The sequence below is a fragment of the Phacochoerus africanus genome, chromosome 8, assembly GCF_016906955.1.
Source record: "Phacochoerus africanus isolate WHEZ1 chromosome 8, ROS_Pafr_v1, whole genome shotgun sequence".
NCBI classification, from domain to species: domain Eukaryota; kingdom Metazoa; phylum Chordata; class Mammalia; order Artiodactyla; family Suidae; genus Phacochoerus; species Phacochoerus africanus.
In genome coordinates this window covers 71,347,573-71,370,401 of record NC_062551.1, presented here as the reverse complement: position 1 = coordinate 71,370,401, position 22,829 = coordinate 71,347,573, and the positions used below count along the sequence as shown (strand labels likewise).

General features: G+C 50.4%; 1 long non-coding RNA gene across 2 annotated transcripts; it reads left to right on the top strand.

Annotated features, from left to right (window-relative positions):
- Positions 1–718: 718 nt before the first annotated feature.
- Positions 719–12,691, top strand: LOC125133617 (uncharacterized). Of its 2 annotated transcripts, none has more exons than XR_007136480.1 (5): positions 719–750; positions 1,216–1,261; positions 10,103–10,173; positions 11,555–11,675; positions 12,071–12,691. It is a non-coding gene; the product is annotated as an uncharacterized LOC125133617 (long non-coding RNA). The 2 variants fall into 2 exon arrangements; XR_007136479.1 differs by having other exon boundaries at positions 10,103–10,178.
- Positions 12,692–22,829: the final 10,138 nt, after the last annotated feature.

Below are 22,829 nucleotides of genomic sequence, written 5' to 3'. Positions count from 1 at the left end.
CCCCCCCCACCCCCCCAGGAGCGTATCAAAGGAGTGATCCCAGTAAGCCCAGCTTCCTCTGTAAATCTGGTTATCTGCAAATCTTACGTTCCTGCTATCTTCCCTTTGTTGCAAAACTCACATATCCTAGCTCCCCCCTCGCCTCCTCGGGGTGCTCAGGGCTCCCTGAGATGTTGTCTCCTGGGCTTAAGTCCTAATTTCACCCCGAATAAAACTTCACTCTCAACTTTCAGGTTGCGCATTCTTTTAAGTCAACAGAGGGAAACCTAGGGGACTTTGGGAGACCACTGCAAGCTAAGAACGGCTCAGGAGACCAAGCAGGACGAGGCCTGCCTGCCTCGTGGAGGCGCGAGATAAGCCTCAGGTTACTGGGTAGGGGATGAGGTGAGGCTGCATTCAGGTTCAGACCAAGGGCAGGAGTTTAAGGACCGCCCTTCTGCTGATTTGAATAAGCACCAGGACCATCCTAGTTTGACCTTATAGGGTCAAACACTCTCTTGCCAGATGCCAAGGAGGCGCTACTACTCTAACAAAGAGGAAGAGGCAGTCTTTTCCCACCCCCACTCCCCTTGGCTGATAAAACTGCAGCCCACCTGCTCCTGGGGGCAGAGCCTCCTTGCCTGCCCGCTGGCATCTCTCACAATCGTCCTAGCTTAATAAATCTGTTTCCGGCCTGTCAATTTGTCTCTTGCTGAATTCATTCTGGGCGGAGGCACAAAGAACCTGAACCTCAGTGAGTCCAGACACCAGGTGAGTGATTCTAATTTAAAAACTGTGGGTATGGAGTTCTCATTATGGCTCAGGGGAAACAAACCTGACTAGCATCCATGAGGATGCAGGTTCAATCTCTGGCCTCGTTCAGTGGGTGAAGGATCTGGCAATGCCATGAGCTGTGGTGTAGGTCGCAGACGGGGCTTGGATCTGGTGTTGCTGTGGCTCTGGCGTAGGCCAGCAGCTACAGCTCTGATTCAACCCCTAGCCTGGGAGCCTCCATATGCCACTGATGTGGCCCTAAGAAGACGAAATAAAAATAAGTAAATAAGGAAAATAAAAATAAAAACTGGGTTCAGGTCCCAAGCTGGGCTCTGGCTAGGTTTAAGCCATAAGTGTGGTCAGCAACTATAAATGTAATTGAGTCTTAAAAAAATGCCATAGAAAATTTTAAAAAAGCCCTGAGTGTTGTCAGTTTCTCTGTTGATTATGCCCACTTTATAGATGGAGAAGCTGAGGCTCAGGACACTGGCTAAAGGCTGCACAGCTGGTAAGTCGCAGAGCGGGGGTTTGAAGGAGGATCAGGAGTCCGAGCCCCTCATCATTAGGGGACAGTGCCCTTGCTGACACTTGTTTAGGCCAACAGTTCCCCGGGAAGTGACCCTCTTGCTGGGACCCATGTTGCAGCTGAGCTCCCTCCCCAGACCTCCTGGCTCCAGGAACTGGGCCTGACCACCGGGGGGTGCGCCGATAGCCCTCCCCTTGGCTCTGCTTTGTGCATGCGTGTCAGCCTCCTGAGGCCCATGTGCCTGGCCCTCAACACCCCCCCACCCCCCGCCGCGTACTCCCAGTTTAGCTCTCGCTAGCAGGGAGCCAGGGATAGGGAGAGGTCAGGGGCCAGAACCCTGTGGGTTGAGGCCAAGTGGGGAGGCTCCAGGAGAGGCCGTCCGGGTTAATGAGCAATTTGTCCTGCAGACCAGGGCAGCGACACGGCTGAGATATTCCTCTGCCCTAGGCGCCCTGCCCTATTGATTCCACTCAGCGTTATCAGTGGGCAGGGGCCCTGCAAGAGCCAAGGGGCAGGAGAATCCGTGTGCCAGTGCCAGTGGGGCTGTCCCCGTGGAGCAGAGTGAAGAGGCTAGCGTGGGCTGGGCCCCAGCTGTGGTCCTGATGACATTTGGAGGAGACGAGGATGGCTTTCTGGGTGACCCCGGAGGGGAGTCGTGTCACGTGGCTTCCTCCCACTCCTCTGTCAGGACCATCAGGGCACGTTTCCCACCTGGCTTAGCTGATGGATCCTTTCTCTCCAAGTCTTCCTACTGTGGTGGTCTCTGCACGCGGGTGGAAAAAGAATTTTCTGGATTTAAACCAAGTTGTAGAAAAGACATGTTTATTGAGGCAAGAGACACGTTAACACAGTAGTCTGACTTGCTGATGATCCTGGGTGCATGGTCCTGTCTGTTCTTATAGCCCAGAGACCAAGGAGTACAAGGAGTGGTCTTGCCATACACCTGCTGGCCTGCTGATGGGTTGGGGAAGAGTGGGGTCTCCGGATACACTTGCTGGTTGGTTGGGGGCATATGTTGCCCCTATAGGGCCAGGGTGAGGAGGGAGCCACATACCTTTCCTAGTGGGGGGCTGGAAGGAGTAGGTCAAGTTGCTGGGGGGGCGGTGTCCTTAGGAACATTGTAACAATCACAATGAGACAGGAGGGCTGCTAAGGGTCTGGCAATTCTTATCTTATCTGGAGGCTTTTTGAGTTTTATTTTCTTGGAGAAGCCTTCAAGTCCCACACCTACCTCTTGCCCAGAACCTGCTATGGCTCTCAATTACCTCTTGTGTCCCTCTATCACCCCTCCTAACTCTTCACCCCCTTCTCAGGGAGCTTATCCTGATTCTCATCTCACTCTGGACACTTCCCGGAGCCCCAAACCCACGGATTTGCAGGTCCTCCTGCCCCACGGATATTCCCTCCTGGACAACCCTGGGCCCCTCGGACTCAGCCAAAGTAAACAACACTATCTTCCTTCTACAGGCTCCCCGCCACCCGGTTTCCCTGCCCTGAGCTTCCCCTCCCCAGCGCATGGCAGACATGCACAGAGTATCAGTGGTGTTCTGTGTGACACAGGGGAGCCAGCCAGGGACTGAGTTCGAAGTGACTAGGAGTCGCGGGGTCTGGGTCTGGTGGTCAGGGGTGGCCTCTCTGAGAAAAGGACCTTCGGCCTGAGAGCTGAACGATGAGACCACTGATTTTGCAAGGATATAGAGGAAGAGTTTTCTGGGCAAGGGAAATAGCAAGTGGAAAGGCCCTGAGGCAGAAGCAGTGAGGCTGGAGCATTTGGGAAGCAAGAGGGGAGCCAGTGCAGGTGGAGGGCGTGGGTCACCTGGGACGAGTGGGATGAGGTCAGAGAAATCAGTAGGCAAGGAGATGCAATTTTTGTTAGGAGCAGTGGGAGCCACTGTAGGCTTTTAGGTAGATTTATGTGGGGATTTTTTTTAGGTAGACGTTTCAGAGCCAGGGATGGAACCTGCACCATAGCAACAACCCGAGCCATAGCGTGACAATGCCTGATCCTTAACACGCTGAGCCCCCGGAAGATTCCCGATGTATGTTTTAAACGGATCCCTCTGGCTGTGGGGCAGGTGGGGGAGCTGGGTGAGGAAGCAGAAGTGGGATGGATTTTGAATAACAGGGCCCACAGGGCTTGCCAGTTGGATAAGGGGCGTAGGACAGAGAGAGGAAGGCGAAACCATGCCTGGACCCATTGTTCTGAGCAGATGAGGTGGGGAACGAGGGGGAGGAGCAGGTGGAGAGGAAAACAAATTTCTGTTTTGAATTCCCATCCTGGTGACAATTGCAAGTACGCAGCTGGAAGTATGAGCCTGGAGCACCAGAGAGATGTCAGGGCTGGAGAGAGGGCTATTAGTTGATAAATGTGAGTCCAGCCTCCTGGCTTTGTGCTCATCCTTTGCGGCTAATGTCTCTGTTTTTTCTATTGGAGTGAGAACTCCCTGAGGGCAGAGCTGGGTCTTATTTTTGCTACAGCTCCAGTGCTTTGGGGCCAACAATTGCTGAGGAGTGAATCAAAGCATGAATATCCATTTCTCCTATTCATTGCAAAATATGTGCTTAGCTCTTACTCCGTGGTGGGCTCTGTGGTGGGCTCTGTTCCGGGTGTTGGAAATACAGACATGGGTGACAGACATATTCTTGCCCTCTGGGAACTTAGACTTCAATGGGTGACACGGGTCATAACCAAACCAATGAATTTATAGTGTGATGAGGAAAAGTGAGAAGAACTAGGAAGAAAGATTAAGCAAGATAAGGAGAAAAAGGGCACTGGGAAATGTTCTTTTTGTTTGTTTGTTTGTTTTTTGTCTTTTGTTTTTGTTGTTATTGTTGTTGTTGCTATTTCTTGGGCCGCTCCCGCGGCATATGGAGGTTCCCAGGCTAGGGGTTGAATCGGAGCTGTAGCCACCGGCCTACGCCAGAGCCACAGCAACACGGGATCCGAGCCGCGTCTGCAACCTACACCACAGCTCACGGCAACGCCGGATCGTTAACCCACTGAGCAAGGGCAGGGACCATGGTTGCCAGTCGGATTCGTTAACCACTGCGCCACGACAGGAACTCCGGCACTGGGAAATGTTCTTTAGGAGGGTGATTGCAGAGGTCTCTTTAAGGAGAGGACAAGTGAATAGAAGCCCGAGTGAATGAGGGGTATGCTGTGTGAGTATCTTGGGGAAGAGCATGAAGGCAGAAGGAACAGCATCTGCAAAGTCTCTGAGATGGGAACACAGATGTCCCTGTGCTGGAGGCTAATGGCACCTCAGAGCAGGTGCATTTGAGGGCGAATGAGAGTAGGTCGAAGTCTTCTCTTTTTTAAATCTTAAAAATTTCTTTAATTTAAAAAACTTCTTGGAGTTCCGGTTGTGGCTCAGCAGGTTAGGGACCCTAGAGGGTTTCTGTGAGGATGCCGGTTTGATCCCTGGCCTTGCTCAGTGTGCTTAAGGATCCAGAGTTGCCATGGCTGTGGTGCATGCCCCTTGGATCCAGTGTTGTTGTGGCTGTGGTGTAGGCTGCAGCTGCAACTCAGATTCGACTCCTGGCCTGGGAATTCCCATATGCCACAGACGTGGCCTTAAAAAAAAAAAATCTTTTATCCCTCTTCCTTCCTCCTTTGGTAACCATAAGTCCGTCTTCTATGTCTTTGAGTCGGTTTCAGTTTTGCAAGTTCTTTTGTATTATATTTTTAGATTGCACATATGAGGGGTATCACATGATATTTGTCTTTCTTGTTCTGACTGATTTCACTCAGGATGAGAGCCTCTAGTCCCATCCACATTGCTGCAGATGGCATCATTTCCTTCTTTTTTATGGCTGAGTAGAATGCCATTGCATGTATATATATATATCTACCACCTCTTCATCCACACACCTATCGATGGACAGTTAAGTTGCTTGCATGTCTCAGCTATTCTAAACAGTGCTGCTGTGAACCCTGGGGTGCATGTAATTTTTCTGAATTGGAGTTTTGTCTGGATATATGCCTAGGAATGGGATTGCTGGGTCGAATGGTAATTCTTTCCATTTTTTAAGGAACCTCCATACTGTTCTCCATAGTGGCTGTACCAATTTACATCCTACCAACAGTGTAAGAGGGTTTCCTTTTCCCCACACCCTCTCCAGTGGTTTTTTTTTTTGTAGGCTCTTGGATGGTGGCCATTCTGACTGCTGTGAGGTGGTCCCTCACTGTAGCTTTGGTGCACCTTTTGGTCAGTCTTCGTCTCTCCTCTACGCATGGGTGATAAATTCCCTTGAGAATCCTGGAGACGGAGCCTTGAAAGTTCGCTGGCTGAAATGTTTTTTTCCTTTCCATTCATTTCTAGGTTTAAGAAGGAGCCACTGAGGAGAGAGGCCAAGAGCCTCTTTTAGGGGAAAGAGAAAAGGGAAGTCCCATCGTCCTTCAGGCAGGACCCTTAGTCCCCAAGTGTTTGCTCCGGAATCGCTTCCTATTGGGGGTGGGCGGCGGCGGGGGGGTGGGGGCATGCGAGTTCAGTTCAGTGACACAAAATACCTTAATGATAACGTTGCTAACAACTTCGTGCCTTCACAGAACGACTATCTAAAATCACAGAAGGCACTTCAACGGCACCCTGCCTGAGTGCAGACGCCTCCAACCCAGAAAGCCCTCCCCCCCATCATGTGATTTTAGCCTCACGAGTTTCCCACGTTGAGGTGGGGGCAGGTGCAGCACCGCCACTGTAACCATGTCACCTTCAGCAGGTGGAGACAGACCTACGATGAGAGCTCCCAACTCCGCACGCTGGCTCTTCCTCCTTCCCCAGCAACCTCCAGGTGTTCTGGGGAAAGGGGAGGCCAGAAAGCTCCACCTTTCAAAGGAGAAGCTGGGGCAGAGGTCCAGCTGCTCCCCTCAGCCCCAACTCCCAGCCTTTCCCTGCAGCCACAGCCGGGGTTTGGCTGGAGGGCTCTTATCGGAGAGCCATGTGGCTGGAAGGGACTGTGGTGGAAGTGCACCGTGTGGCACCGGGGGTGGGGGATGGGGGTGGGGGCCAAGGGCCTCCCAACTTCCCAGAAGAAAAGGTTATTTCAACTCTTTGAAGATGTCCAAACTCGTGTCCTTAATTCCTGCCTGAATGACCTCTCCAGGAGCCTCTGGACTTTGACTTTTTTTTTCTGTTTTTTTTTTTTTCTTTTTGTGGCCATACTTGCATGTGGAAGTTCCTGGGCTTGGGGTGACATGGGAGCTGCAGCTGCTGGTCTACACCACAGGCACAGCAACACTGGATCCAAGCCACATTTTCGACCTTTGCCGCAGGTCACTGAGGATCCTTAGCCCACTGAGCAAGGCCAGGGATCGAACCCACATCTTCACAGACGCTGTGTTGGGTTCTTAACCTGCTGAGCCACAAGGGGAACTCCTGGCCTTTGACTCTTGTCTGGAGCTGGCCTCTTCTGCAACCCCGCCCTTCCCATACCCGAGGTGGAAATCCTGGGGGAAGTGTTCTGTGTGTAGCTGGAGTCGCTGGAATCCCTGGGCTGGGAGAGAGAAATTTACATCGAGGGACAAGCCCGAGTCCTTTTTAGACTCACTAGGCCAACAATAGCAGAAGCAGCATCAGCAGCAATAACAATAAAGCACTTGCTACATGCTGAGTCATCTTGATTGACTCTTATCTTCCCATTTCACAGAGGTGGAAACTGAGGCTTGGAGAGGCTGAGTGACTTGCCCAAGGTCACACACCCTGTGAGAGGCAGAGGAGGGATTTGAACCCTGGTCTTGATAGGGATGGCAGTTGTAGAAGTCCCCATAAGGGACCATAGGTAAAGAGGAAGACTTAGGGGACTTTGGGAGAGGACTGTAAGTTAATAAATTGCTCAAAAAAGCCATCAGCACAAGGTGGGCTTGCTTGACAAGAGGCAGTGTGAAAACTGCCTCAGGTCATTGGGTAGGGGATGGGGCCTGCATTCAGATTCACACCAGAGCCAGGAGTTTGAGGACCACCCTTCTGATGATTTGAATACACACCTTTACCGGGTACCAAGGAGGAGCTGCTACTCCCAGAAAGGAAGAGGCGGGCTTTTCCAACCCTCACACCCCTTGGAGGATAAAACTGTACCCCGTTGGATCCTGGAGGCAGAGCCTCCTTGCCTGCCTGCTGGCATATGTCGCAAGCGTCCTATCTTAATAGATCTATTTCTTGCTTATCACTTTGTCTTTCGCTGAATTCCTTATTTGTGCTGAGACACAAAGAGCCTGGACCTCAGTAAGTCCAAACACAGGTGAATGAATTTAATTTAAAACTGTGGGTTCAAGTTCCAATCTGAGTTTAGGCTGGGTTCGAGTCCCACTCTTGGTTCTGGCTAGGTTTAGGCTGTTGGTGCTGTCAGTTTCAGTCTGGCTGAGGCCCCGTACCCTCTGCCTGTGCCCTAGCTCCTAGCTCTGTCACTTATCAGGGGCCTTAACAGCTCTCCCTCTTTGTGGCCACCCCTGGATGTGGCCGCTCCTTCCAGGGGTCTCCCTTTTCCCTCAGTGAGCTGGCTGTGGACAGGGAGGAAGCCTGGGCCTCAGGGCAGGGTGTGAGCCAGACGCCCCTGTGTGCTGGTATAACTGGGCAGGATGCTTTGGGGTTCCTGGACACAAGCCTTTCTGGGTCTCCCACTTCTTGCTTTTGGGACTAAAACAGCCTCCGCCAACTTCCTTGAGTTCCAAAGGGCTAATCAGGGAAGGGAGGGGATGCAGAGACCCAGGAGGAGGCGGAGGAGCCGTCAAGAGACAATTGTGCAGCCTTGGGGCAGGGCCCTGGCTCCTCCTCAAGGAATAGACATAACAATATCTTTGAATGTTCTGCAGAACTAAAACCCCCACCAAAAGGGAGAACTACTTGACGAAGCATTCATTCTTCATTCTGGGAAGAAGGACCACCAGAACCAGGCCTGAGGCCACTAAACTCCAGCTTTGAAAGACAATGCGAGCTTGCAAGCTTGCCTCTACCCTGTCCTTATCTTCAGCCTGATTTATTTTTTTTCCACTCCCCAAACTAAAAAACCACCTCCTAATCTCTCCCAAGGAGGGGCACGGTCTTGAAGGCATGAGCCTGCCATGGCCCCCTTTGCCTGGCAAAGAAATAAAGCCCCCCTTTTCTCCTTCACCCAAAACTCTTGTCTTGGCGTTTCTATTCCGCTATGGTGGACAGAGGCCGAGTTTTGGCAACACTGGCCGCTCCTTTTCACAGTGGCTTCCCTCCCAATTGTCTTCTGGAACCCCCTGGAGCTGCAGGGACATAGTTCCTGGGCAGGACGGGCCTCCCACTTCTGCACACCCTACACCCTGTAGGTCCAGAGCCAGGCACACCTGATCTATATGCAGGGATGGGGGTGGGGGCAGGGGGCAAGGAAAGGTGGTGGAATTTCAGATATTCTGGAATCTTCCCTGAGCCTGCCTCCACCTGCCCTTCCATCTACTTGAGGCTCCGGTTGCTTAGCTTTCATCCAGGAGACCGGGAGGCCAGGAGACCAGGGAGCCTCACTTCAGCGGCTGTGCTATTCCCACAGTTTGTAGTTCTCTAGAACTTTCTCACTCACCTCTCTGCCAAGAGGCCTGGGGCACAGGAAGGGACCCCCACAACCCACCTGGGAGGGGTCTGAGGTGCCCAAGACCATAGTCAGGGTGTGTGTGTCGGGGAGAGCCAGAACCCAGTCTTCCAGTGGCAGAAAGAGAGAAACATATTCTACCACTGGTCTCGGCCTCCACCTCGACCAGCCAGTCCCTTCTGTGCTGAAGCCATTTCCCCTGGGGAGGAAATGGAAACAAAGATATCTAGCACTTGTTGAGCAATTGCTGACCTGGAAGTTTTAAGGGCTTTGCATGTATTACCAATTCATTTCATTTTCCCACCATCCTTTGTGTGGGCACCACTCTAATCTTCCATTTTACAGATGGGGAAACTGAGGCACAGGGAGGTTACTGTCACACAGCTTGTGAGGGGCACAGCCAGGATTCAAATGCAGGCTGCCTCCAGGAACTGCAATAGTATTTGATAGTGATTTATGGAAAAATAGCTTAAGTGTGAAAATTAGACCAAGGTACAGCTACATTTGCACAATCGCCTTTATTGAAAACATGCAATGGTATGAAATCAGGACCATCTCAGAGCATCTGTTGCGTGTTTCTGCCTGTGCTGGGAGACTGTGGAGGCAGCCACAAGCAGAAAGCCTCTGGAGTCATTTCAGGTGGTCCTGGGTTTAAGTCCTGCCCTCCCCATTCATCACCTGTGTGCCCTTGGGCAAATTACAGAACTGCTCTGAGCAGGAGTTCCTGCTGTGGCACAGTGGGTTAAGGATCCAGTGTGGCTGCAGCTGTGGCATAGGTTGCAACTGCGGCTGGGATTTGATCCCTGACCTGGGAACTTCCATATGCCACGGGTGCAGCTGAAAAAGAAAACTTCCCACATCACGGGGTTGTTGGGAGGATGAAATAAGGAACCACATATAAAATACTTGGCATGGTGCCTGAGATGTAGTAACAATTCAACTAACGAGCTTTCATTATTTTTAAAAAGGCGCAACGTGTTTGTGGTGGTTTGGTGAGCAGTCAGGTTGTGTGGTGGGGAGGTCTCTCTGGGATTGTGTCTCCAGAGTTCCTGCCTACAAAATCACTCCAAACCAAGTGGCTTAAAACAACGTAGTAATTTTGCTCGATATGGGCTGGGCTCAGGGGGCAACAATTCATCTCTGCTCCATGTGGCATCAGTAGGGGAGGCTGGACCAGGGTTTTAGCATGCATGTTCAAGATGAGCTCCTCACCTCTTGATGGGTTGGTGCTGGCTGACCCGTTGGGATGGATCAAGGGGTTCATGTTCTCTCCAGGTGCAGCCTGCTTGGTCTTCCTCACAGCATGGTGGCTGGATTCTAAGTGTGAGCATCCCAAGAGAACCAAGGTAAGGTAAGACTGTCTTACCTTTTATGACCAAGATTTGAAAGTCACGGAGCTCGTCTTGTGGCTCAGTGGGTCAAAAACCAGACTAGCATCCATGAGGAGGTGAGTTTGATCCCTGGCCTCACTCAGTGGGTTAAGGATCTGTTGTTGCAGTGAGCTGTGGGGTAGGTCGCAGATGCAGCTTGGATCCCGAGTTGCTGTGGCTGTGGTGTAGGCTGGCCGCAGCAGCTCTGATTCAACCCCTAGCCTGGGAACTGCCATATGCTATGGGTAGAGCCCTTAAAAAAAAAAAAAGTGAGATCTTGCCTGATTTCCAAATGAGAAATTTGTTTCCTGGATCAGGAAGATGATGGCAGGTGTGTCAGGGACCCTTGAATGGGCTGTAGATATGGGGTGTCCATCAGTTTTCCTAGGCTTGGAAACCTAGTCTTCCTACTCTTCCTGAGCTCCCTTCACCCCAGCCCTTCTCCTAGCTCTAAGTATCCCCAAGCCTTGGATACAGGAGCCACTGGCAGAGCCAGGAAGCCAGGATGAGCAGCGTTGGGTAAAAGATGGAGAGATGGAAGATTTGGGGATGTTCATTAAATTTCAGGGGCTTGGAGAGCATCCTGCTGCTGCAGACAGGTTACAAAGTAGGAGAAGATGCTCCATTAATTTGGGGGAAAAAAATGGAGGAATCTCATAAAATATGGCTTCTTTTATTAATGATCATGGTAATGATGAAAATAAAAGCAAAGCCTGCCCTTTACTGGGTATTAGGCATCAATCGCTTGCGAGGAGTAATTTATGAACATTTTCCTTGTTTAGCCCCTCATCTCAGTGAGGCCATGGGCAAGGCACACAGGGCACCTCCGCAGGTGGCTTGTCACAAGTCATCTCCTTTGAGGTACTGGGGGCTGGATGAGGATGTGGGATGGTGGCCCGTGCTGCTTCTCATAGAGACTGGACACTTGTCTCTGTAACTGGACCCTTAGGGTTACTTGGTTGGTGCCTGTCTTCCCTGCCGAACTGTAAGTTCCTGGAGCGCAAAATCAATCTCTCTTTTTCTCCCAGCTGTATCTTTACTGCTCACACGGTGAAACTTAATTCAGATTTGTTGACTACATAAACCAAAGGGTCAGTTTCTCCAGGACCAAATGGTGGTTTTCGTGGAAGATCTAGTTAGTGTTCGAATTTCACCCACATTAAATTCAGAAGGGGGAGCCTGCAGCCCTGGGTTCCCACTGCTAGAGTCTGACAAGGCTTTCTCCTTGTGCAAGTTAGTTATATGCTGATTATAACCTGCTGTATAAAAAACTGCCCCCAGACTTGGTAGCTGGATTAGTCAGTGTTCTCCAGGGAAACAGAACCAAGAGGAGATTATATATAAAAATTTATTATAGGAATGGGCTCACATGGCTATGGAAGCTGAGAAGTTCCACCATCTGCCATCTGTTAGCTGGAGAACCAGGAAAGCTGGTGGTGTGATTCAGTGCAGTCTGAAGGCCTGAGGATATTGATGGGGTAAGTCTGAGTCCCAAATCCTGAGCATTAGGGCTCTGATAGTGTGAGTCGTGATCTGAGTCTGAAGGAGGTCCTGGAACCAGGGGCACTGATGTCCATGACGGGAGAAGAGGATCTCCCGGTTTGAGCAAAGAGAGGAAATGTGTCTTCTTCTGCCTTTTTTTTTTCTTTTTAGGGCCGCATATGTAAGTTCCCAGTTCAGAGGTCAAATCAGAACCACAGCAATGCCAGATCTAAGCCGCATCTGCGAGCTAGTCCACAGCTCACTTCAATGCCGGATCCCTAATCCACTGAGTGGGGTCAGGGATGGAACTCGCATCCTCAGACACTATGTCAGGTTCTTAATACGCTGGGTCCCAGTGGGAACTTTTCCTCTGCCTTTTTGTTCTATTCAGGCCCTTGATAGATCGAGCCGTGATCGCCTGCCTTGGTGAAGGGTGATCTTCCTGACTCGGGCTACCAATTCAGACACTTCTGTCTTCTGGAAACATCTTCACAGACATGCGAGGAAGAAATAATGTTTCCCCAGCTTTGGGGTCCACCCTTAGTCCAGCCACGCTGATATGTAAAAGGAACCATCGCAAGTCAACCTCTCTCAACCACACAGGTCCCCTGACAGCGCCCTTGCTCTTCAATAAAGGCAGCAACAAAGTCATCATTCCATGTCACATGATAGAACCGTGCTTCAGGCAAACAAAAAGGCACTGATCCAGTCCCGGAAGCGGAGGTGATGTCTCTGGGAGGTTTCCTCCTCTCCCACCAGCCTGCACCTTAAATACCAGGATGTGAAATTAACAATGTCATTATGTAAATACTGACATCGAGTCAGCGCATTTTATGTTACGTGATGAGGGAATAAGAGAGGAAAGAAAACCAAGATATTTGCCTAATATATGTATAAATACACAAATGTATTCATAGCAACTAAGGAGGAAATAGTCACGACAATTACAGCTCTTGATGTTTTGCAACTGGTCACATGGTCATAGTCGGTATTAATTAAATATTTTATTTTATTTTATTATTTTCTTTTGCAGCTGCCCCTCTGGAAGTTCCTGGGCCAGGGATCAAATCTGTATCAGAGCTGAAACCCACACCACAGCCGCAGCAACGCTGGATCCTTTTTTTTTTGTCTTTTGTCTTTTCAGGGCATATGGAGGTTCCCAGGCTAGGGGTCTAATTGGAGCTGTAGCCGCTGGTCTATGCCAGAGCCACAGCCACGCCAGATCCGAGCCGTGTCTTCGACCTGCACCACAGTTCACGGCAACGCCGGATCCTTAACCCGCTGAGAGAGGAGGAATTGCAACCTCATGGTTCCTGGTTGGATTCGTTTTCGCTGCGCCACAACGGGAACTCCAAAACCAAGTTCTGCATTTTTTTTTTAACTTTTTTGTTCTTTTTAGGGCTGCATCTGTGGCATGTGGAAGTTGCCAGGCTAGGGGTCTAGCTGTGTCTGCACTTACGCTGCAGCTCGTGGCATTGCTAGATCCTTAACCCACTGAGTGAGACCAGGGTCAAACCCGCATCCTCATGGATCCAAGTCAGGTTCTTAACCCACTGAGCCATAACTCCTGGGTCAATGCCTGATCCTTAACCCACTGCTCTGGGCTGGTCATTGAACTGGCACCCCCACAGAGACAAGCTGGATCATTGACCCCCGGTGCCACAGCAGGCCTCCCATAGTTGGTATTTATAACTACCTTTCTTTCCTATGCATTCTGCATACCCTTTGCCTTCAGGAAGCACCCCAGTTGAGATGGTCCTGCCTGGACCAGTTGTAATTTTCCACTGACCTTAATTACAGGGCCTGGCGATCCGGAGAGATGTCTTGAGGGATCTCCTGGATTCCAGACCTTCTTTACTTCCGCTGTGGAGCAGCAGGTCCATGTCCTCTTGGTAATCAGAATCCCTCACCCAAGCCAACACCATAACTCCCTTATTTGCCGGCTGATTCAGAGGCTTGAGGAGCCCATAGTGACCAGGTGGCCGTCTTAGCTTCCCCATCAAAGGAATCATCGTGTGTCACCTGGTGGAAGCATTTGTCCCTCTGTAAGTAAGACCACTAGCCCAGCAGAGCAGACGGTCATGGGACGAGGAAACAAACATTTGGCTAGAGGGTCACGAAGGGGGTACTAGTGGAAGGTATCGTTCTCACTTCCGCCCCTCGATGCCTGGACCGTGAATCTGGCAAGTGGAGAAGCAGGATCACATATTGGACTCCGATGCAAAGCATGTGCAGCCTTCTGAGAATCTTGCATCTGCCCTGCAAGGTATTGCCGTCTAGCTGGTACCATGACTGAGTCTTTTATTTTGTTTTTTTTAAGGCCACACCAGCAGCAAATGCCCAGGGATCACACCCAGCCACACTTGTGACTTGCCCACAACTGGGACAATACCGGCTCCTTTAATCCAGGGATCGAACCCACACCTCCACAGTAACCTGAGACACTGCAGTGGGACTCTTTCTTTCTTTCTTTCTTTCTTTCTTTCTTTCTTTCTTTCTTTCTTTCTTTCTTTCTTTCTTTCTTTCTTTCTTTCTTTCTTTCTTTCTTTTGCTTTTTAGGGCTACGCCTGAGGCATATGGAAGTTCCCAGGCTAGGGGTCAACTCGGAGCTACAGCTGCTGGCCTACACCACAGCCACAGCAACGCGGGATCCGAGACTCATCTGCCATCTTCACCACAGCTCATGGCAATGTCAGATCCTTAATCCACTGAGCAAGGCCAGGGATTGAACCTTTGTCCACATGGATACTAAGCAGGTTCATTACTGCTCAGCCACACTGGGAACTCCAACAGTTTATTACTACTGTTCCTATTTCTGTGGGTTGACTAGACTCAGCTGGATGGGTTTCTCTTGGGATTTCTCATGGGATCACGGCCAGATAGTGGCTTGGGTTGGAGTCACCTGAAGGGCTCGACAGGGCTGGTTGTCCAAGGTGGCTTCATCACATGTAGGTCTGGTGCCTCATTTGAGATGCTAGAGGACCTGGGGGCTCCCCCTCTTCATGCAGCCTCTCCACGCGGCCAGCTTGTGTTGCCTCATGGCAGGGAGGACAGTTGCCTATCATACAGAGTGAGTGTTCCAAGAAGCCTAGGTAGAAGTGACAAGGTTTCTTAAAGACCTAGCCTTCAAGGTCAGCCAGCATTACCTGCATTATGTCCTGTTGGTCAAATGCAAGTCATACCCCTAAGTCCAGATTCAAGAGGAGGAGAGGTAGTTTACTTGGGGCGGGGAGGAGGGGGGGCATACATCTCTGGAGACAAGTTTACTACCAGGCTGAAGAGACATGCCGTCCTGGTTCTGCTGGTCATCCTTGGACAAGTGTCTTGACCTTTCTGGGTTTTAGCTACCTTAGATGTAAAATGACAGAAGTGGACTAGACATCTCGAAGATTCCCTTGGCACCGACAGGCATGGGCTTGGCTCCCAGAAGCGCAAGGGGAGCCCTGCTTTCCAGGCTTGGCTTCTGGTGGGGTAGGTGGGCCAGTTGCCCACCTCAAATCCCAGAGCCCATGTCCCCCAGCTGAGCTCCCAGACTTGAGAACTGAGAACAGGTGGGGCTTGAAGTCCAGAGCTTTGGGGGAAAAAATCGCCCTCCCCAGCCATCCCTAGGTGCCTTCCTCACAAGTTCATTACCATTGAATTTAATAACCAAATGTCATCCAAATGCCATTTATTCTGTCTTCTCACCATGGATGTACCTATTTATTTTGTATTTCAAATGAATCATTCATGCTGTCCTTTGGGGCTTTATTTTGTAATCTTTCGACAAGTTCCCACAAGTTGAAAACGATGCCGTATTGAACATAATACCTTCCCAGCCCCCTCACAAGGAGTCCTTCCCTGAAAGGGTCTCTGCTGAACTCTGTGCAGGAGGCCAGCCCCAGGCACTGTCCACCTTTCTGGCGGATAATGGAGAGAGTGGTGCAAAAGTCTGCTCCTCCCTAGAGTCCAAACATTTCTTCTGCAAGATTCTCAAATATGCAGGTCAAGGGCAGAGGCAGGTAAGCAGGAAAGCTCAGGATGGGCTCCGCAGTGAATACACCTCGGCTTGAGTTCTTCTTTTTAATTTAACTTTATGGGCTAGAGTTGATTTCCAACGCCATATTAATGTCACGTGTACAGCAAAGTGAATCAGTCATGCCTATAAATATATCCATTCGTTTTTCCCAGGTAGGTTGTTACAAACTATTGAGAGATTTTCCTGTGCTACTTGAGGTATGACTTGCCCCTGGAGTTTTGACTCAGCCTTGGGCCTTCATGCCCTTGGGCAAATAGCTTAACCGCGCTGAGCCTCTGTTTCCTCCTCTGTAAAATGGGAAGCTAATAGGTGTCAGCATCAGTGGGGTTGTTGTGCAGAGGCAGTGGGCTGGGGCATGTCCAGTCTTTCCCCAGATCCAGGCACGTGGTTAGTGCTCCCTAAATTAGTGGCGAGCTCATTTTATCCTGAACTCAAAGTAGAACCGCGTGACCCCAATCAGCCCTTGCCAAGCAGGGGATGGAAGGTTAGAGGGCCCGAGGAACTGAGTGTAACAGGCACGCTGGGGCGCTTGCCAGGGTGGTGGCTGACTCTGTCCCCTAGGTGGGAGGCTCTGGTCTCCAGCTCCAACCCTGGCCTCCTCCCCAGGCTTCTTTGCTGTGACCCGAGAACTGGCTGATGAGCCAGCAACCCTGAGAGGGGCCACCCATCTCAGAGGTAGATGGCAACTTGGCTTGGAACCAAAGCCCACATGGGTATTACAAAGCCTCATTGTGCCTCCAGGTAGCTGTATGGGTTGTGCCACAGAGCCAGGAAGGCTCCGAGCCAGGCTGGCTTTGACATTGCCGCGGAGTCCCCACCCCAAGATTCTGATTCCTAAACCTGGAGTGGGATCTGGCGTGAATCCCAGGAGGCTCAGAACTACAGCCTTCTGTGTGTCCTTCTCTGACCCAGAAGCTTCTTAGGCTTCTTGGAGTCCTAAAAAAAAGTGTGTGTATATATATGCATGTATATGTATATACATAATTAGCTTTAATCATATATATTATATATTAGTATATATATTAGCTTTAATAATACGTTGCATTTAACCCAATATCATATACATTTTTGGCTTTTCTAATTACCAGATCAGCAGCCATACAATGACGGAGAATAGGCAGACACAGAAAAATCCGCTGGGGAGAAAATGCCAACCCTCTCCCCAGGAAGCGCTAACATTCTTGGTGATTCACTCTTGGTCCTCTGTCTGTGTGTATATTACACATACTGTATAGTTGCGCATTGTGCTGTTTCAGCCTGTCTTTTGGGTTAAGGGAATAATGCCCGTAAAATGCTCCTTGTGCCTAGGAGTTTCAGTGTCTGCCCTGTCCCCTGTCCCCACTCTAGGACCGGCTCGATACAGACTTCCTCTCTCGGACAGACATCTCTGTCTTCCCTCTCTTGGACCTTCGTGTGCAGCCAGCACCTGCCGGCACCTGCCCATCCCTCCTCCTAAAACGCGTTCCCTGGACTCTCTCTTCCCCTCAAGCCATTTGTCCGAGTTTCCTTTTTAATTGACGGTGAACTTTCTGAAAAACTCTGCCTCCCCTCCCCATCCCTCTTTTTTTTTTTTTTTTGTCTTTTGTCTTTCTTTGTTGTTGTTGTTGTTGTTGTTGCTATTTCTTGGGCCGCTCCCGCGGCATATGGAGGTTCCCAGGCTAGGGGTTGAGTCGGAGCTGTAGCCACCGGCCTACGCCAGAGCCACAGCAACACGGGATCCGAGCCTCATCTGCAACCTACACCACAGCTCACGGCAACGCCGGATCCTTAACCCACTGAGCAAGGGCAGGGACCGAACCCGCAACCTCATGGTTCCTAGTTGGATTCGTTAACCACTGCGCCACGATGGGAACTCCTCCATCCCTCTTATCTCATCTTAACATATTCACTTCCAGACCCCCAAACTCAGGTTTTTGCCCCTCCTGCCCCCTCAGAGGCTCGAGGGCCATACCGCCGTCCAAGAGAACTAGGACGACGGCCACGTACAGAATTCAAATTTTTCCAGCAGCCGTATTCAAAACATACGAAGAGACAGTTAATGTTAGCTTTAATAATACATTTCACTTAACCCGAGATCATTTCAGCCTTTTAATCAATACAAAAGTGACCAAGGAGATATTTCGCATTCTCTTTTACTTTTTTTGGGTGGCAACTCTTTGAAGTCTGGTGTGTGTTTTAACTTCTAGCACATTTCCATTTGGATCAACCATATTTCAAGGGCTCAGTTGCCATGTGTGGCCAGAGACTGCAGTGCCGGATGGCACTTATCGAGGGCAGGCACCAGGATAAAACCCAAACACCTCTTTTCAGGAAGTCAATTTCTGTAGTTCTTGTGTCCAGCAGAGCTTTCTGCCTCCGATTTCACCTTCACATGGTTTTTTTTTTTTTTTTTTTATCGTCTTTTTGCCTTTTCTAGGGCCGCTCCCATGACATATGGAGGTTCCCAGGCCAGGGGTCCAATCGGAGCCGTAGACACTGGCCCACGCCAGAGCCACAGCAACGCAGGATCCGAGCTGTGTCTGCGACCTACACCACAGCTCACAGCAACGCCGGATCCTTGACCCACTGAGCAAGGCCAGGGATCGAACCTGCAACTTCATGGTTCCTAGTCGGATTTTTTAACCACTGAGCCACGACAGGAACTCCTCAACTTCACATGTTATATCTTTGTTTCTGACGCTCCCCCCGACCACTGTTTTCTTTTTTGGTCACCTCCCAGCATATGGAATTCCCGGGCCAGGGATCAGATCTGAGCCACAGCTGCAACTTACGCTTCAGCAACTCCAGATCCTTAACCCACTTGCTGGACTGGGGATTGAACCTGCGCCCTGGAGCTGCACCGACATCACTGGTCCCACCACTGTACCACAGTGGGAACTCCTCTGAAGCTTCTTTTTTTGTCTTATTAGGGCCACACCCTCCGGATATGGAGGTTCCCAGGTTGGGGTTGAATACGAGCTGTAGCTGCCAGCCTACGCCTAAGCCACAGCAGTGCCAGATCTGAGCTGCGTCTGGAACCTACACCACAGCTCATGGCAACACCAGATCCTTGACTCACTGAGCAAGGCCAGGGATCAAAGCCGAGTCCTCATGGATATTAGTTGGGTTCGTTAACCTCTGAGCCACGACAGGAACTCCTCTGATGCTTCTGTTATGATATCAATAGTACATGATAGGGAGTTCCTGTTGTGGCTCAGCGGTAATGAACCCTGCTAATATCCATGAGGATGTGGGTTCCATTCCTGGCCTTGCTCAGTGGGTAAAGGATCCAGTGTTGCCATAAGCTGTGGTGTAAGTCGCAGGTGTGGCTCGGATCCCGAGTTGCTGTGGTGTGGTGTAGACCAGCAGCTGTAGCTTCAGTTCGACTCCTAGCCTGGGAACTTCCATATGCTGCAGATGCGGCCTTAAAAAAGACCAAAAACAGGAGTTCCCGTCGTGGCACAGTGGTTAACGAATCCGACTAGGAACAATGAGGTCGCGGGTTCGGTCCCTGCCCTTGCTCAGTGGGTTAAGGATCCGGCGTTGCCGTGAGCTGTGGTGTAGGTTGCAGATGAGGCTCGGATCCCGTGTTGCTGTGGCTCTGGCGTAGGCCGGTGGCTACAGCTCCGATTCAACCCCTAGCCTGGGAACCTCCATATGCCGCGGGAGCGGCCCAAGAAATAGCAACAACAACAACAACAAAAGATAAAAAAAGACAAAAAGACAAAAAAAAAGACCAAAAACAAAGAAAGAAAAAGAAAAAAAGCTTACACGATAATTTCTGAATACCAGAAAAACCCAGATATAGGGATCTAGATCTTCGAAATACGGTCTTTGTGACTTTCTCTCCCCCCAGGTCCTTGTAGGCACATCCTATCCTGGTCAGGTGGAAAGATCCACTTGCCTCAGGACTGATTGTGGCAGGAGCCAATGGATGGAAGAGTCACTGTTGGACTTCCTGAGAATCGAAGGGAAGGTCCCAAGGGAATCTGGGTTTGGAGTTTGTGCCATAAAAATAGACAGGACAGAGGAGAAAGGAGAGCCCAACTCCAACTCCATCTGCCATGTGTGATGAGACGAGGACACTCAGGCTTGTTTCAGAGCAGAGAAGGGACGTGTCTCAGGGTCTTCAGTGGTCATAGCATGGTTGGGGGCTAAGTCCCAGACTCCAGTTTGAGCTTTCATGATTAATTTTTACAGCCACTTAGCAGAACTGGGCCACCAATAAGGAGGCTGTCTCTTCCGTGGTCAGGAAGCCTCTTGCGGAGTCGGTGGTGGTGGGAGGGTGCTCTTACAGCTGCCTGTTCCAACTCCAAACCACGGCACCATGACCAGCTCGGCCACCGCCCTGATCCAGCTGCTAAATCAGGATGTAGGTGCCACCACCCACCCCAGCAGCACTGGGGCCCTGAGCCCTCCCAGGTCACTCGATTCCAGGCCACTACAATGGCATGGAAATAGGGCTATAGCTACCAGGCAGAAATAACCAAAGTAGGCAAATCCCAGGAAGGTCAGTGCTTAGAAAAGAAGTTTACCTTTAAGAAGTGAAGTGAATCAGACTTCAGAAGTCCGGCTCGCCACATGAAACACAGAAATGGTAGGTGTGTTCTGTTCAGGCTGCTATAGCAAAACACCATAGACTGAGTAGCTTAAATAACCGATATTTGTTTCTCATGGTTGTGGAGGTTGAGAATGAAAGAGCAGGAGGCTGGCTGATTTGGTTCTTGATGGGGCCTGGCAGACAGCTGCCCTCCCACTATAGTCTCCCATGGCAGAAAACTCTAGAGCAAGCTCTCTGGTGTCTCTTCTAATAAGGGCACTAATCCCATCAAACAGGCCCCACCCTCATGACCTCATCCAAGCCTAATCACCTTCCAGAGGCCCCATCTCCAAAGGCCATTACTTTTTGGGTGGCTTGAGAGGTGGGAGTCGGTAAGGCTTCAACAGATGAATTTTTGGAGATACAATCCAGCCCATAGGAGTATTTTTTAAACTGCAAGATCACTGAAGTTTCTGAGCTGTGAGGGAGCCTGGGGAGCATAGTGAGGTTTTTTGGAGGCCATTCCAACCTTTGCAATAGGGAAGGTTCATTAGCAGAGGTTATAGGATGCTGGCACCATTTGGATGGGCATCACCTGCAGGTGGCATTGAGGACCATAGGAAGCCGATCCCCCATCCCAGACGCCCTCACCATTCATCACCAAGAGGAACCCCTATTGATACCGAGGTGCACTTATTACAGACTTTTTTTTCTTCATGGCTACACCTGCAGCGTATGGAAGTTCCCAGGCTAGGGGTCAAATCAGAACTACAGCTACTGACTTATACCACAGCCACAGCCATAGCAACGCCAGAAACAGGCCCCATCTGCGACCTAAGCTGCAGCTCGTGGCAACACCGGATTCTTAACACAGTGGGTGAGGCCAGGGGTCGAACTCGCATCTTCATAGACAACATGGAGTCCTTAACCCACTGAGCCACAACGGGCACTCCTAGACTTTTAATCAATATGTATTAACAACAGGATAAAGAATGGAGATCATCCCTCGCACATGGCTCCATGATTTTTTTTCCCCCATTCGCTATGTTGTTGAATTCTTTCTCATGTCAATAAACATTCACACCAGCAAGGTGAGCAGCTCCTTGATAGTTTGCAGTCTGGATAAAACCATAATTTTTTGAACGAAATGCCTACCATTGGGATGTAACTGTAGATTGAGACGAATCTTCCCCTGTTAGAAACGAAATTATGAAGAGCACTTCAGGAGCGAAATCTGACAATAAATGACTGGGAGCAAAATTGCTCTGAAAGGGTGTATGTGTTTTATTTATTTTATTTTTTTGTCTTTTTGTCTTTTCTAGGGTTACTCCTGCAGCATATGGAGGTTCCCAGGCTAGGGGTCGAATTGGAGCCGTAGCCGCTGGCCTACACCACAACTCACGGCAATGCCGGATCCTTAACCCACTGAGCAAGGCCAGGGATCGAACCCGCAACCTCATTGTTCCTAGTTGGATTCCTTAACCACTGTGCCACGATGGGAACTCCAGGGGTGTATGTGTTTTATTTTATTTATTTATTTTTTTGTCTTTTTGCCATTTCCTGGGCCGCTCCCGTGACATATGAAGTTTCCCAGGCTAGGGGTCTAATCGGAGCTGTAGCTGCCAGCCTAAGCCAGAGCCACAGCAACGCGGGATCCGAGCCGTGTCTGCAACCTACACCACAACACGGCAACGCCGGATCCTTAACCCACTGAGCAAGGGCAGGGACCGAACCTGCAACCTCATGGTTCCTAGTCGGATTCTTCAACCACTGCGCCACGACAGGAACTCCCGGGTGTATGTGTTTTAAAGGCTTTGGATACACGTGACTAAATTGCCCTCCTGAAACACCACATCCAATTACATCCACGATCCATGGTGGAGAGTGCATGTTTCCCCACATCTTCAACACTGGGTGTCATCATCCAACTTGCTTCTGCTTTGATGGTGGAAATCTCCCCCCCACCCCTCTTCCACGTCTTTGACTTTCTTCGTCCTCTGACTCGATCAGTCACCCCGTCTGCATCTCTTCCAGCTCTTGGTTGGATCCTCTTTCCTCTTCTCCTTCCTCTTCTCCTTCTTCCCCCTCCTTCTCCTCCTCCTCCTCCTTCTTCTTTCAGGGCCACATCCATGGCATATGGAAGTGCCCAGACCAGGGGTCGAATCGGAGCTGCACCTGCTGGCCTACACCACAGCCATAGCAACGTGGGATCCGAGCCGCGTCTGCGACCTGCACCACAGCTCATGGCAACACTGGATCCTTAACCCACTGAGCAGGGCTGGGGATTGAACCCATGTCCTCATGGATACCAGTTGGGTTTGCTACCACTGAGCCACAATGGGAACTCCTCCTTCTTAACTCTGGCAAGTGTCTTCTCTTCTGCAAATTTCTGTGCTCCCAGCTGTCTGTTCAACGCCTTTCTTTTCTTCCCCGACATTCCCTTGTAAAAATTTTTTCCCTTTGTTAATTTGAATGAAACCGCTGTCTACCATCTCCCTCTGGCTGACACCCACTCGAAAAGCCCGAAACATATGTCCCTCCCTTCCTTGGCCCCCAGTACATTTATGATACATAAATGAATGAGACAGAACACTCCCAGTTAACACGACAAAC